The 15,862-nt window shown below is 40.8% G+C and overlaps 1 protein-coding gene across 4 annotated transcripts in view; it reads right to left on the bottom strand.

Annotated features, from left to right (window-relative positions):
• Positions 1 to 15,862, bottom strand: part of RALB (RAS like proto-oncogene B) — a 39,396-nt gene that overhangs the window by 18,488 nt on the left and 5,046 nt on the right. For 2 of the 4 annotated variants that reach the window (XM_015868636.2, XM_015868635.2), the window contains exon 1: positions 833 to 945. The exons of the other annotated variants lie outside the window; for them this stretch is intronic. The gene's annotated coding sequence lies outside the window, so the exon portion shown is untranslated. Of the gene's footprint in view, positions 1 to 832; positions 946 to 15,862 lie in introns of those variants that run through there. 4 annotated transcript variants of the gene reach the window in all.

Here is a 15,862-nt window from a genome sequence, read left to right as displayed (position 1 = left end):
AAGGAAACTTGTTTAAGGAGTGGAAAAAGCTTCCAGACCATTCTCCATAAATAAAAGCCATTTAATACTCTAAGTGGATGCACAAAACCTTCACTATTGGGAAGCTGATATTATTTAATCGTGAACAAAAATGTTACATTCAGAGGGCAAAGGGGTAGTTAGAGCAGCAGATAAAAGGTGTGCTAACAAGTCACTGTAAGCAAACAAGCTGCAAAGACACTATTACCAAGTGAACTCAAGTCACTGGTACTCCTTTTCCTGTAATAAGGAAGTTACTTCTAACCACCAAACAAGCTGCCTGCATGAACAGGCAGTCAGACTTGGAGAAATACAGCACGGGTGACAAGTTCGCATAGGAAGGACTGCTGAGGAGCCATGCCAAGGTTCGACTGCACAGCGGACAGAAGGCTGCGCAGACCATAGAACTCAGCTTCGACCGGGCACGGCCAACCCCAAAGTACCCCTAGAGAGCCCAACACAAGCCCCACAAGGCGGGGCACAGACCCAGTGTGAGCCCGGTGAGGCCGCAGCACAGCACGGAAGGGCGGTGGGGCTGTTCCCTGCCCTGATCCGGGAAGGTCACGGCCGGCACCGCCACCCTCCTCCCGCGGGACCCGCCCGGACGGGGCCGAAGGTTTAAGGCAGCGCTGAGCCGGGCAGCACAGAGAGCACAGCACAGCACACAGCCCAGCTCCCGCATCCTTTACACCGCAGCCCCGCTCCGTGCCGGCGCCCCCCGCCCCAGCCCCGCGCAGGCCCCAGGGACGCGGTGACCGCCCCCTCCCTCCCGAGTACGAAAAGTGGAGCGATACAACCGACCCCCCGCTCTCACCTCAAGGTCTACGACCCAGCTCCACGCTGCGGCTCCCACCCGCCGCCCGGCTGCGCTTTAACCACGGCCGCCGCCGCCCCCCGCGCTCTCATTGGGGCGCCGCCGCCGCCCGCGCGCTCCCGCCGCACACTTCCGCCCTCGTGGGCGCGCCGCTGAGGGGGCGGTGCTACGTGTGGAGCGGGGTGGGGAGCTGCGGCTGAGGGGAGGGCTGAGCTGCTGGGGTAGTTGGTGCTCTGCTGCCTTCGAAGCTTGTGTCACATCGCTAATCCACGTTATGTCTGCTCGTGTGTAACCTTATCAAGCAGCACTGTCAGTCACGAGTGAAAAAACGCGGCCTTTTCTGCTTGTCTTTGATTCAGGTACATTCTTCTTAATTTAAACGTTAGGAGGATTTGCCATGTTTAATTTCCACACACTGAAGCAATAGTGACTCTCAGGTACAAGTCTTCCTCCTCCAGATCAGCAGTCTGTGTGGTGATGGAGCCTTCCTTCCTTCCACTGACCTCCACGGGCATAGATCCTCTAGGAGCAAAGGTGGAAGAAGTAACAGTGTGAGCCACTGTGGTAACTAACCCCTGTGTTCTCCTTGGGCTTCCATGCAGCCTGTGACAGAGGAGAAAGATGGACTGACCTTCCACCGCTGTCTGCTAATGGCAGACACCATGCAGGCAGTATGGTGGGACCAGTTGCTTTGATGTGAGCACTCGAAAGAGATTAATTTGGGGTGAAACCCTACCTATGAGCTGCAAATACCAAGCACCTGAGAAGCCGGATCTTGTCACACAGACCGCAGTATGTCTGCTGCCCACACCACAGTGCTGACACTTCCCCTTGCTTCACTGGAAAGAAGAGGCTTGAGAAACAAACCACCTTTATCCTACTTCTGCAAATTGTTTAGGGAAAATCTACTGCTTTGTAGTAATCCCGTCATGACAAAGAACGTTTGTCTGAGGCCACATTTGAAAGCATTATGCATATTGCCTGGTATAATCTCCATGGTAACCATAGGTGTTACAGATATATTTTTGCTTCAGTACTTAAGAAGAAAATTTCTATGGAACAATTTAGGGAACAAAATTCCTTTTTCATTATCATTCACATTGCATTTATTTTATTCTAAGTGCTTTGCAGACAATAAATGTTCACTCTCTAAACAAGTAAGATTTCAGCAGAGAAGGAAAAATGTATCTCTGGCTGTTGCTTCTTCCTGACCTAATGCTTTAAATTCCCTCTCTGAGGGAACTCTTAGTTTTACACGACCAGTGCCTTGTAGCCCTATGCAGCACAAAGCAGTAGCTCAGCAAAGGTAACTAGACCCATAAGTCTTCTTGACTTATTAATTCCAAAGCTACCATATTATATTTATCCTACTCATGGGACCACTCTTCAATCAAAATGAATGCTAGCATAAAACTGGGAAGAACAAAAGAAAATTAATTAGAAAGAACAGGAAAAAAAAACAACTGCATTAGTTAGAATGCTGCCATGTCCTTTTTGTTCTCAAAAGACCACATTTTTTGTATGTGAGAGTTTGGCTGCCGGAGTTAATCTTGGCTTAGATAAATTGTCAGGAGTGATACATGTGCATAGTGTGCACTCGGAGCTTGTACTTAAATAAAAAGAATTTAGCCGAAGACCATTTTCTCTTCGGGCATGGATCATCTAACAAGGACTACATTATACAGGTTATTTGTATACTTAGGAGAACGAAAGTGACCTCAGCACAATTTATCAAGTTCTGCATTCAAAAACCATAAAGTAATAAACCCAAATGTAGCTGAAATAAATGACAACGAATGAAATATGACTGTGGTTTTGGCCTTGTTGGCGTTGATGGCGTTTTGATTGCAGCGTGCACTTTATTTTTGTTGCAAACAGGAGAAAGTCACCACGCTGCCGCTCACTACAAGATCACTTTGCAGCTTCAGGTGCAGCTGAGTTATCGTCAGGATCAAAGCACAAGGTCATTTTAAGGAGATTCTTACTGAAATCTTGTGAGGTAAGGAATTTCACATTCCAGCATTACAGGTGTTATGTTTCTATCATCGTGATTATCATCAGCGTGACAGATTTAGGGCCTGACTTTGGAGCCTTTATAGAAGGAACAAACTTTATTGTAAATATTGATAACCTCAAAGAAAGAGAAAAGGAGAGAGTCATAGGAGCTCAGGTACTCCTTCTCCATGGCCCAAGGCAAGATCAGCTATGCATATATATCATTTTGGGCTCATATTTGTTTAATGTATTAAAGATTCAAGTATTGTAGTATACTGCAGTATTCTTTTGAATATTGGATTGCTTTATTAGAAGAAACATTTTAACAATATTTACCTTAAATTACTCTGAATGTCACTCATTACTGTTAAAGCCTGTTAATTAATTGCATACTGGACAGATTTTTCTTTTCCTCTTGCAAGAAAAATCATTATTTTTTCACTCCTCAAATTCTTTTTTTTTTTTTTTTCCTGCAAAATAACACCTATTTTTTCAGTCATTCCCTGTATGTTTCCAATGTTTCCTAATTGCCAGGCACTCTCCTTCTTTGGCCTCTCTCCAGCTAGCCCACATTTCCTTGAGTGCACTGCTGAAGCAGATGCATTAACTAAGGCTTCACCAGTTCTGCGTGGGATAGAACACATACTTTAGTGTTTTACTGATAAAGTTGGATGTGATGATCATGCTAAAGCCAACTGTGTAAAAACTGGAATTATTCTGGAAGAAAGCAAGGCTGGCCAGTATAATAAGGCAACTAACACTGAGAATTTTGCTGAGTTTAGCACTGCTACCTAATTGAGTAACTGCTTTTGGAGGGTGATTTCAGCATTCATGAAAAAGAAAATCAAGTTAACAGATGTCTTGTCACTTCTTCTTTAATCAAATTTTCCACATCAAATTATTGACAAATATATCAAATGAATAATGCAAATTACTGGCTTTGGTAGCAACCAACATTTTGCCAGGGTGGGATCAATACTTCAGAAAACACTGTCAATGAAAAAGGTTGGGTTTTTTTCTTAAGTACTTGCTTCCATCTGCAGCCTCTAATTTGATTTACCAGACTTGGAATGAGGTTAAAATGTTCTTCTGTGAATTAAAACTTGTTTTTATGCAATAAAGGCCTTTAATAATTAATCTACTATCTTTGTTCTTACTAATGCAGCCTTCTCCTTTCTGTGTTTACTTGTAAGTACTCAGGAGTCTCAGTGCCACCTTTCCACTGAAGTGACACTAGAATTTTTGTTTCCCAAACCACTTGCAATGTATGAGACCTGAATTTTTAATATAGTTATTGTTATCATGGCATTTTATCCATGCATCAGTGCTATCCTTTATGGAATTAACCAAGTGTGACCAACTTTCTCACACCTACAGCATAGCTTTGTCAAGTTAAAGAAGGTCTGAATGGGAACTTGAATGGGAAATCTCTTTAGGAAATCCAAGTACTGTATGAAATAGTTTTGATGGTGGAATAAATGGCTACAGATTTTGCCTTCAAATCTACTACAGTCTTTATTCATAAAAATACACATTATAACCTTGCATTGCTCATTAGCTTTTGTATTTATATCCAGAGGTAAAAGTCTCCAAAAAGCAGATGCAGTGGTTGAAACCTGCATGAATTCGTTCAGTCCACAGAGATTCTGAGGACATTTTTGTGTCTTACAAATGTGATAGTGTAAGTATCGTATTGCTGTTCATTACTTGGTTCTCAATTGTATGGCTTGCTAAGAACATAACACAGTAATGCGATAATACTGCTACAGCGAATAGAGTTCTCACTGTTAAGCTGAATGTTTGTGTATTATTTTACACCGCATTCCTCTCTTCTAGGAAAGATAAATTCCTTGTGGCTTATAATCTAATACAGTCTACAAACAGCCTCTCCTTTTTTCCTCTCCCATCTAATTTTTGATCAGAGTACTGTGTGCTTTACATTAGAAGATTAAGGAAAGTAATTTCTAAATAAGCACACCCCGTATCTCATCTAGATAACCTTCTGGCTTCTGTATTGTCTTTTATCTTTTCAGTCAACATTGCTGCATATTTAGGATCTGTGAAAGGAATCAGATACTAACTTTTTAAGAAAAGACTATTTGCCGAAAGCTAATTAAGTCGGTAGTAACAATTTACTGTTCAACTAATTCATGGTTCAATTGATATACAGACTTCTATCTAATTGATATGTACATTGTGAATCAAAAATGAATATATTGCAAGTAATACATTATTGATGTCTTCTTCTGTTGCCATTTGTGTTAAGCCTCATAATCTTTTGAAAAAACTTGGGAGTAGCTGTAGTGGTTTTTGGGGCCCTGAGTCTGCCATAGAAATGCTCCTTGGCCAGTGTATAAACATGGGACTACATTAGGCACTGTAAGCCCACAGCCCAAGCATTTCTTCAGTCCCCAGGGTTTGTGATTGCATTTTGATTTATCTCTGGAAAGCCATGAAAATAAAACAAAAGCATCACATTAAATCGGAAACTGAAATAATTAGCAAGAGCCTGGAAGTTCTGATGTAAAACATCTGATGCTGTAGATAACATGAGCAAGGAAGGGCACAATATAAGGGGCAAAGAACTTTTGGGTAGAAATATATATATAATTTTAAAAGTTGAAGCCACTGTGATCACACATCTAAAGTCACGTTTGTGGCCAGAAATCCTGCTTTTCCCAAATGTCATTGGAGCTGCAGTGATTTACAGCACAGAGAACTGCATCATGAATTCACAAGCAAATCCACCCACCCTTCTGCATAACCTAGTCTTGAAATAAATGACTGGAATCCTTCATTCATCTGATATTTACTGCTGTAAAGCAGCGAACATTTGCTCAAACTTGTTTTTTTGTTGTTCTCTTGTTGTTGTTGTGTGTTTTTTTTCACATCACAGGGCTGTTTTAAGACTTTACAAGCTGTGTTACAAGCTTTCTGCCCTAGAGCAGAATGGTGAACGAGTGGCTCTTTTTGGCTGTTTTTTCTTTTTTTTTATCAGTTACAGTTTATTGAACAGTGTTGTATTTTGGCATTCTCAAATCTTGTTTGCTTGATTTGACATTATCATAGATGACAGCGCAATCCACGTATATCATATACTGCAAATCTGCATCAGTGCTACAGCTGTACAGACTGTGTGAATCTGTAATGCAAATCTTGAACAAATTCTTTTAAGAAGTTCCGTCTACTCAGACTGAAAAAAAAAATGAAATTTACAGTAAATAAGGAACAAGCCCAAACAGCATCTACATCTTCTAAGAGGCTTTGAGAATCATGATTGCCCTTAATCATACAGAACGCTTCGGTATAACTTTGATATCTTCAGCAAAAAGCTTTACGCAACCTTTCACAGAACAATAAATCAAACATCTGACTTTTCAAAATTGCTTCTCTGCATTCAGGCATGAATTTCAACCTCAAGATGAATTTCTTGAAGGGCAACAGTAGACCTTTAGTTTCATTTTTTCACCCAATTAGACTCTCAGCAAAAGAAAATGATTTGATCAAACTCACATCACTACATTTATTCCCCTTATAACCCTTGTTCCTTTATAAGGATTTCCTCTTTCTATGCAATGGTCTCTAATATTTGAAATGGAATTATAGCCAGGTCATAAAACATACAAAGCCTGCTTTTCCCAATACTTTTTTTTTCATCCATAGCAATTCATTTCTGTGAAAACACCTGAGAAATGCCAAATGGTACTTGATTCAGATATAAACTGCTATGGAAATGGTCAGATTGTTGGTCTCAGGACAGTTTCTCCAGTATAAAAATCAATTTCATATTGAATCATTGTGATCATTGTCACTGATTTGAAAAACAACAAAAAAAAAAATGAAGTAAGCTCCCTTTGAGAACTGGTTTCTGCAGGTAACCAATGGTAATTATGTATGCATTGTGTATACATATGCATAGGGGGGAAAATAATGTCTTTTCCTTTCTACAGATCAATAGAAGGTTTAAGTCTACAAGTTTTGAGCTTAGAATCTTATATGGGTCACTGTAAGTTAACTGAAGATGAGCAATGCAACAGCAACCTGCCCATTTGAACTAGAACTGTGCAGGTGCAGATGCCAGCAGTGCAGTCAGTATAAATAGCAACATTTTTATGAGAGCAGGAACTATTCAGTGTGTGCTCTAATCATTAGATAAGATTAAATCATTCTTGCTTATACCCTCTCTGGTTTAGTGAATATTATGGTGAACATCTTTCAGAGCCACCATACATTAGATGACACCACGTTTGTGACTACTTTTGGTCATATTTAGATCCACACTACAGGGAGTTCCTACTTGTATTTTGGTCATTATGCACTGTTAGCTCCCTGAGAATAATGCTTTGCATTCCAGTAGGAGTTCAAGTCCATTTGTATTCTAATTGACCGATATTAATTCTAGCTCCATTTTTGCTAGATTCCAGACTTTTTACCATTGATTTACCTGTAGAGTGCCAATGGTGTGCTACTGCGGGATGTAACTCTTTGTATTCTCAGTTCTTAATCTCCTAAGCTTCTGATTATTTCCAAATCTACCAAACTAGTTTGCTGGCAGCCTTATTTTAGCTATGTGGAGAATATTTTAGTTCCAGTATTTATTCTGTCCCATGTACAAACATCTCATTTCAATTCTGCCAAAACATCACCACTCTTGTTCTAGCTGTCCATAGCTTCCTGGTCTGCATCCTGTTAGTGTTGACAGGCTCCTAATATCCAGTATAGATTCATCCCTCCAAGGACAGGAAATGTTCTGCTTTGCTGACTCAAATCTGAGCAGAAATAGCATGGCCTAAGAAAGTTTTAAGAGGGAAAATTTTAGCAAAGAATATGAGAATTAAGAACGTAATGGTTGGAGTTATAAACACAAAAGAGAGAGAAAGCTGTCTGGAAAGTCCTCGATGAATGGTAACAATATTAGTACTGAAACAGGCTGAGAGTTCAGCCTAACATCAGCAATCTTTTTTGTATGTTTTTCCTTTCTAAAGTTTTGTTTTGTTGTTGTTTTAATTTACTCTAGTCTGTATGACTTCATTACATACATTGGTTTCAGCAAATTCCAACATAATATTATTTAACAAAACTTTTACAAGTGTTTTTGTAATTTAAGATTGCTGCTAATAACTTGTGCGTAGAGCTGCCCCATGGGGATGACAACTTTAAATCTGTTTAAGCCATCATTTGTGTCAATTTGTCTAAATGCTGTAAGACAACATAATCTACTACTAAGCGGTTAAAACAACAGACTCTGGTTAGAAGTGGTTGGTTCTTGAAAATACTGATATTTGAAAAACTGTCTGTGGAACTGACAGCTTCTGGACAAGATGCAAATGAATGAACTGGGACGTTCCCATCCAGCTCAGTGAATTGCTTTAGCTTAGGGGATATGGTGATTCTGTGTAAGAAGACAGGCCATTGTTTAAACTCTGCTATATAGGGTGATCACTATGCTAGGATGTAGTTGAATTTCACCAATTAACAAGTGGAACATAGCAGTCATTCAGCTGAAAAGAAAATAATTTTTGGCTGGGGGATTTTACTGGGATGTGATAAAAATACTTACGTAGCATACAGAGATGAAAACAGATAAAGAGTGCTTGATAAAGGGAAACAAAACAAAGACAGGTAAATCCTTGGGTTTTTACTTTTAGAGCATCCCTGAGCAGATGAGCAACTTGCAGCTCAGAGGAGTGAAGTTCAGGGAGTGCTTTGCACACCTACATACAAAATCATAGCTTCTCTTTCCTAGACAGACTTGAACGTCTATCTGCCTAAATAAGGTACAGCAACGGATTTACTGTGTTTGAGGGATTCTCTAGCTGATTTAGCATGATGAGGCAGGATGATTTCCTTCCTCCAAGCTTGCTAACAGGCAGCAGGAAGCACTACCTTCCTTCCCTGCTCCCAGCTTGCTGCCTCTGCAACATCCCCTGCCTGTGCAGACAGGGCTTCCTTGCCAGATTCCTGCATGCTCTGCTAAAAATAATAATAAAAGTTGGTCCAGTCATTCCTGATTGAGGTAATCATCTTATTCCTTTCTTCTAATCTGTTGTATATCATGCATAAATAACTGCCAGGTTACCTAGCAGCGAGTATTCTACTTACAGTGGAGTACTGTATAAATAGTTTTGTTATAAGAATTATTACAGCAACATGATATTTTGGGAATATAGATGAATTACGAATTTGAAAGGCAGCGGTGCTAACACCTTTGGACTTGAAATAGGTTGTATCAACAGACTGAATGTGTTCTGAGTTGTGAGGACTTTTTCAGTTCTAGCTGTCATGTTCACAAGTTTCACTCCTGCAGCAATGGACTTTTCCCTCTGATGACTCAGAGGAAATAGAGTCTCCACCCACCCAGTCTTTGACAGAACAGTAGTTCCCCAAATTTCTCACAGCAGAAAATTGCAGAGATGGTAAAGCAAGAATTTAATGCAACCCCAATTACTGACATAAATACATGGTAAGAATGGATCCTATTTGACTTGGGACCCTGTTTGAATTTGCCATGTCCTCACTAGTTATAGTAGTGCCTGATTTGGCTTTCACTGCTTTATATGCTGTTAAAGAGCATACCTGTATTTCTGAATAATATTATTACAGCATGTCCTGAATACAAGATCTGGGTTATTTAACCTCAGCATATTCTAAGATGTGCTTGTTCTAAGATAAGAGGAATTAATCTGTTAGAGGCAACATTACTGACCTCCTTCAGCTTTAGCTGTTTCTTTGCACGAAGAGCCATGATCACACTCCATTCCAGTGACTTCAGCATCAAATCTGGACTTACACTGCAATGACAGTACAGTTTGACTGCTATTCAAAGCAAGGCTAATTTGTATTATAAAATTAGCTCTCGTTTCCTTCTTGATTTTCACTGATTTACATAAAATTAGACATATACGATGCCTTAAAGGTGCATAAAAACAACCGCCCCTTTCCTGTAGAGATTATAATCAACAGTAGGAAATTAAAACACAGTATAAAGAATGACTGCCAGGAGGAAACAGATTTTTTTCCATAGACTATGCTTTTCTATGTGACATGCACTCAGTAGTTCTTAATCTACAATCAATTCAGGTTAAGTACTTTGTTTCTTTTAAAGTTGTAAATAGCAACGCCTAGTGGATTAGCATAGAAACACTTTATGGAAAAAATGCATCTTACGAAGGATTTAAATGAAGATAGCATTGTGATTTCATCCAGAAGTCTTATCAGAAAAGAATTTACAGGAGAGAAGAATAGCTCCTGCCTTTTCATCACAGTTACTTTCAGAAAAACAAGTACTCAGGACAGATAAGGAAACTTTCTGGTAGATTATTCCCATTATCAAATGGCAACTTCACTCCACCCTTCCCTTGTATTTGGCTTCTTACAGAGTGCCTGAAGCTACTGTTTTGTTGCAAAACTACCCTCGGAAAAATCCCCTGCCATTATCAGACATGTTAACAAAAGAAAGAAATGCATACTTCTTCCAAAGAGGAAAAATGTAATTAACTGCTATCCATCAAAATTAGGAGAGGTAACTGTTTAGCACGACTTGAAGTTAATGTACCTTTCCACTGCACCTTAACCAGCTGCATGTGCTGAAACTGAGCCATGGACACATCCAGTAGTGCTTTTCCTCAAGCAGAAATTTCCTCAAGGTGGGATCTACATCCCTGTCCCTTCCTTAGAGAATTTTCCTGAAGACAAACTGTTTCAACTTGTATTTAAGTGCTTTAGTTTTTGTAATTCCTACTTTGGTCATGTTAAAACTGAACTGATTTATAATTCTTCCCACTGGCTTTTATTCTTTAGATTATCTCAGAATGGTGCCTGTTCCCACTAGTGAAGGAGCTTTGCTATCAGCTCCAAGGTCAGCAACTCCCTTCATCTCTGTGCCTCCTCCACTGAAGGAAAACAGGACCCAGAACCTGTTGGATATGTACGTTAACTTGAATAAAAAGCCTGCAGGATGAATCCACAGATCCTGTAGTGTGTATGTATACAGAATTCACACTTACTGTTACTATTTCCTTAATTACAAGTAACTTATAATTCCTGCTGTTGTACAGAAAAGTTGAGTACGCGCATCACACACAGATGACCAAAGAAAAGAAAAATACAAATAAAATACAAAAAATACAAAGGCATGTATTGTCATACATTCCATCTCAGTGAGTGCTACCTTCTAATACTTTGCAGTGCAAAGTATATTAGTAGGGGCAGCTGAGCCCCACAGGCTGCATGAGTCAGATCCCAGTGATAGGACAGGCCACTGAGATGACAATAACAGCTCAAGACTACAATTCTATCCCTCCCACCAAGCACACATCTATACTCATAGGCCTTGTGGGAGCCTGGGGGAAGCTTAGTTTGAGAGAAGCTCCACTGGCTCTTCTTCCCTACTCCTCCCATGACGAGCAAGGAATGAAGGCAGAACTTTCATGATTGTAATGATAATGTGATGCTACAGTTCAGTTTTAGTGAGAAAAATACTGTCTTCCAAACATTTATGTCAACTGGATATGTACTTTGTTTGTAAGTCCACAAGAATGGAGAGTATGTCCATCATTCAACTTCACTTTTTGAGAAAAACCAGCTAGAGTCTTGGCTGCTGACACAGAGACAAGCAGGACTGAAGGAGGCTGGAATTTAGATCACAGTAGTAACAAGAATAGATGACAAAGCAGAGCTTTAAAAAGTCACTCAGAGGGAAAGCTTTGGGCCAGAAAGGAAGTGAGAAGAATGGAGGGTACTGCTTATGAAGGGGAGGAGGTAGGAAACAATGATGCTATTGTGGCAGTGGTGCTAGTGAAGGTCAGAGAAGATAAGCTCTATTTTGCCCAGTTGCAAAACAAACGAAGTTGGGGATTTTTAGGAAAACAAAGAGTTGGGCCAAGGGATGTTGTGGCCAGGGAGTGTGGTAGTTTTAGTTCTACAAATGAAAAGCAGTGCCTCCAGCAACTTTATGCAAAGCGTACTTGCTTTGCATTAGACTTACCGTACATCTCCTGAAAAATTAGCTATAAACCTAAAGAAGTGTACTTTGCTGGAAACTGTGGGAAGGATATGTTTGAGCTGTAGTAGAAGTCACCACTGGACATGGCACAAGCTGTGCAGCTGTGCTCTCAGGAAAAGATACTAAGCTGAATATTTCCTCCTTGAGTACAGGCTTTTGTGACACCCCCTCCTCCCCCAGTTGGAGAACTGTGCCCAGTCTTTAACCAGACACTGGAGACAAAAGTCCCACAGGCACTGCACCATAGCCAGGTCTTGTGAATGTAATAGAAGCAAGTCCCAAAGGAAACACCATATTAAGTTTATTTTGCAGAAATTGCTTGTACAAACCTATCTCCTAGGAAACAGTAAGTACTTGTCTGCATTAGTATTCCTTACCTAGCGCTAGATGTATAGAATGTGCCTGGGTTTGCTGCTGTTTAGATTTCCCTCCTTTAGCATTCCTACAGCTTGCCAGAAAGTCTGCTTCTGCAGAAACAAAGGTTAATTAAACACATCCGCCCATTAGAGCAAGGAGTGAACATTAACTCCTGGCCCAGAGCTACCGTCTTCAGCTGTCAGCACTGAAAGACACTTGGAACCACAAGCTGGTCCTCAAGCAATACTAGTTCCAGCAGAAACTGTTCATTTTAACAAAGAAGGAACTCCTTCCCCATTTGTACTGTTTCAGCTTGTACTTGCCTCGCTGCACTGAGCTCCAGCAAGAAACATGCAAGTGGTATTTAGCAAGCTGCATGATCCAAGATATTTGGATCTTTACAGTGCCGTGATTAACACATTGTAAGGAATGTTGGAAAAATGTACCTTGCCTGCATTGCTAACTCCACCTTTTATAATTATTCCAATTAAGATAACTGATACTGGATTTTTTTCCGTCACTTGTGGCATTCTTTAGCCTTGTACCATTCATCCTACTTCTATAATGCAATTAGATGGGTTGACTCCCTCAGTACACATTTCTTTTCACTTTCTTTTCAGTGCCATTTGCTGGTTCTAATGTGTAAGAATCATACTGCCACAAACACTTTCTCAGTTCTGCAAGTGTACGTAATATATTTATGGTATTAACTCTTCAGAGTAGCTATGTGGCTGTACCTCAGTTTCTTTCTCTCTGCCTTATGGGCAGTGAAGAAAGAAGTTATGTACTTTTCATAAACATTGGCTGTTGCCATGTGTATAATCCCCACCACTGCAAAGAACGAACGTGATTCCTTTCTGTTCTAGCATAAGGAGGCTGATGGGCCTATGAAAGAGCAGGGATGAGATGACGGAGATAGGGAGGGTACATGAAGGTTTTCTCTGAAAGCAGATTCATGAACATAACATGCAAAATGCCAGGGTGTCCACTCAGTCATACAGGCTGCCTTGTTGTCTAAAGCCTTCAGCAGTGACTCCCTGTGCAAAATTCAAGGTCTGTGTTTTGCCATCTTCTCAAAGGAGTATATGTACACACCCTCCATTCTCATTCAGACTGGCCACAAGCTGACTCATCCTTCCCTCCCATTGGCTGCCACAGAAAATTATTCTTTGCCCATGAACTGTATGAGCGTGTATTTAATTTCAGCTGGTTTTGTTGTGCTCAGACATACAGACCACAAAGACTTATTTCTATTCCCAACCTGGAAGAGAACACCTAGGCACGGTGCAACTGCAAGCCTCATTTTCCCTAAATATTAGCTAATGCTTCATTTGCAGTTCCTCAGACATTATTGCCATTATTTTGATATTGGTGATAAACTCTGTCCAAGTCAGAGATCTCTTCTCCTGTCCACCTTCTACCAGACAATTCAGGCAATCCATGCCTAGTTTTCAACAGCCCCATGGAAAGGTACCATCTCTGGGACCTGGTAGATGGGCACAGTACTTTCACAGACTGCTCATCCCTTGGCATCAGGATGTTTTACATAGTCTACAATTAAAACACCTTATTTTTTCGAACAGAAACAGAAGGCAAAACTGAAGCAACACTGACTAGTGACAGCTGGCCACTGTTATCAGAGCCCAGATGACAAGAGAGAGTAAACCCAAAGGGGTTTACATGACCCTGGGGAGGAGACAGGGTGGCCTTCTGGAACATATCCCCATGGCTTGTTACCTGGAACCTTCTGCTTAACTCCATCTAAGTAGTCAGGAAGTGACTCTCACTTCTTTACAATACATCACACTACTTTGGAGTTGTTTCTATAAACACAGCATGACAAAGCTGATTTAACACCTAGGAGTGTGATTTGCATCCAAAAATTAAGTGGTTGAATTTTTAAGGTACTTTGTTGTTAAACTGCAATTAAGATGGAAGGCTCTTTGCCCAGCAATGCCCCACTTGTTACATGCAGCAAATGTCCTTACAGAAATCTAGGAGATGGCCACAGCCTTGTGCTGCTTGTCTCACATATAGCGAAAGTACTACATGATGCAAAGCGTTGTCTAAGTCTGTGTAACAGACAGCTGTGTCCATAGCCAGGTTTAATAGGGAACAAGGGACGGTGACAGTATTGCTCTGTTACCTCTCCTGCGCCTCTGCCATATGCCCAGGTACATATTCCTGGGCTGTTTATTCTTCCCTGTACTGAACAATACTATCAAATGGGTAAGACAGCTGAGATCTGGAAAAAAATATTTTATGTCCCATCAACACAAACAGAAGAAAGGTTAGGTTGGATGTTAGGGGAAAGTTCTTTACTAGAAGGGTGGTTAGGTCCTGGAACAGGCTGCCCAGTGAGGTTGTGGATGCCCCGTCCTTGGAGGTGTTCAAGACCAGGTTGGACAGGGCCCTGGGCAACCTGATCTAGTAAATGTGTATGTTTGGTGGCCCTGCTAGGCAGGGGGGTTGGAACTACATGATCCTTGAGGTCCCTTCCAACCCGGGTAATTCTGTGATTCTGTGAAGAAAGGACTATGCTCAAAAAGCTATAAAGTTGTTGGACATGAGATTAGCCCGAACATTGGTACTATTTGTTTAAACAGGTTTTCAAGGATTGTACATCTTTATGCACCAGTTTATTCAGAGAGGATACAGTTCAGAATTGCATGTCTAAGCAGGTTTTTCTGTAGATGCAGTTGCTCTTTTGTGCTTCAGGCTACATTTTCATTCTCTCGTGACAACATAACTAGCAGTCGCTCTTCTTTCTGTGGGGCAGTACCTTTACAATGCTCCATTTACTGAAGCTATAGATATTATTAAGTGGAAATGCTGTTGAAAGTATGAACAACAGCATTGCTGCATTCCCATCAGTGAGACTGCTGTGTGTTCTAAGTGCATTCCTTATCCTTTTTCTTTTTCAGAGATCTCTGAGTATATTTTTAAAGTTCAGGATTACTATAGGCAAAATATACGCAGCTGATATCTGAAGCTACATCTGAACAAAAAAAGACTAAAAGAGTCCTAAGCATGGAAGACTTTGGAAAATCATAGTAAGATAGAATCACAGAATGGCCTGGATTGAAAAGGACCACAGTGATCATCCAGTTCCACCCCCCATGCTATGTGCAGGGTCTCCAAACACCAGACCAGGCTGCCCAGAGCCACATCCAGCCTGGCCTTGAATGCCTCTAGGGTTGGGACATCCACAAACTCCTTGGGCAACCTGTTCCAGTGCGTCACCACCCTCTGGGTGAAAAACCTTCTCCTAATATGTAACCTAAACATCTCCTGTCTCAGTTTTAAACCATTTCCCCATGTCATGTCACTGTACACCCTCGTAAACAGCTGTCCCCCCTCCTGTTTATATGCTCCCTTCAAGTATTGGAAGGCCACAATGAGGTCTCCCCAGACATAATAATACAACGTGCAACTGAGAATATTTATTTCAATCATTCAAGGAATTTGCTCAAGTTTAGAGTCAGGTCTGGTATGATGATTAAAGCACGGGGCAGGGAACCTGAAGACATAAATTCTATTTTCAGCATTAGCACTGACTCAAAGTGTGATATTAGTCAAGTCACTTAATTTAACTGCCTCACTCTCCATCTCACCTGTAAAATGAGGGAACCAACCTCACACATTCTTTCTGAGATTAATTAAATGTTTGCTGC

The sequence above is a fragment of the Coturnix japonica genome, chromosome 7 (assembly GCF_054131305.1).
Source record: "Coturnix japonica strain WE chromosome 7, WE-NBRP24, whole genome shotgun sequence".
Classification (NCBI taxonomy): domain Eukaryota; kingdom Metazoa; phylum Chordata; class Aves; order Galliformes; family Phasianidae; genus Coturnix; species Coturnix japonica.
Note: the sequence above shows the minus strand (reverse complement) of the source record. Positions and strands in the feature narration are given on the sequence as shown.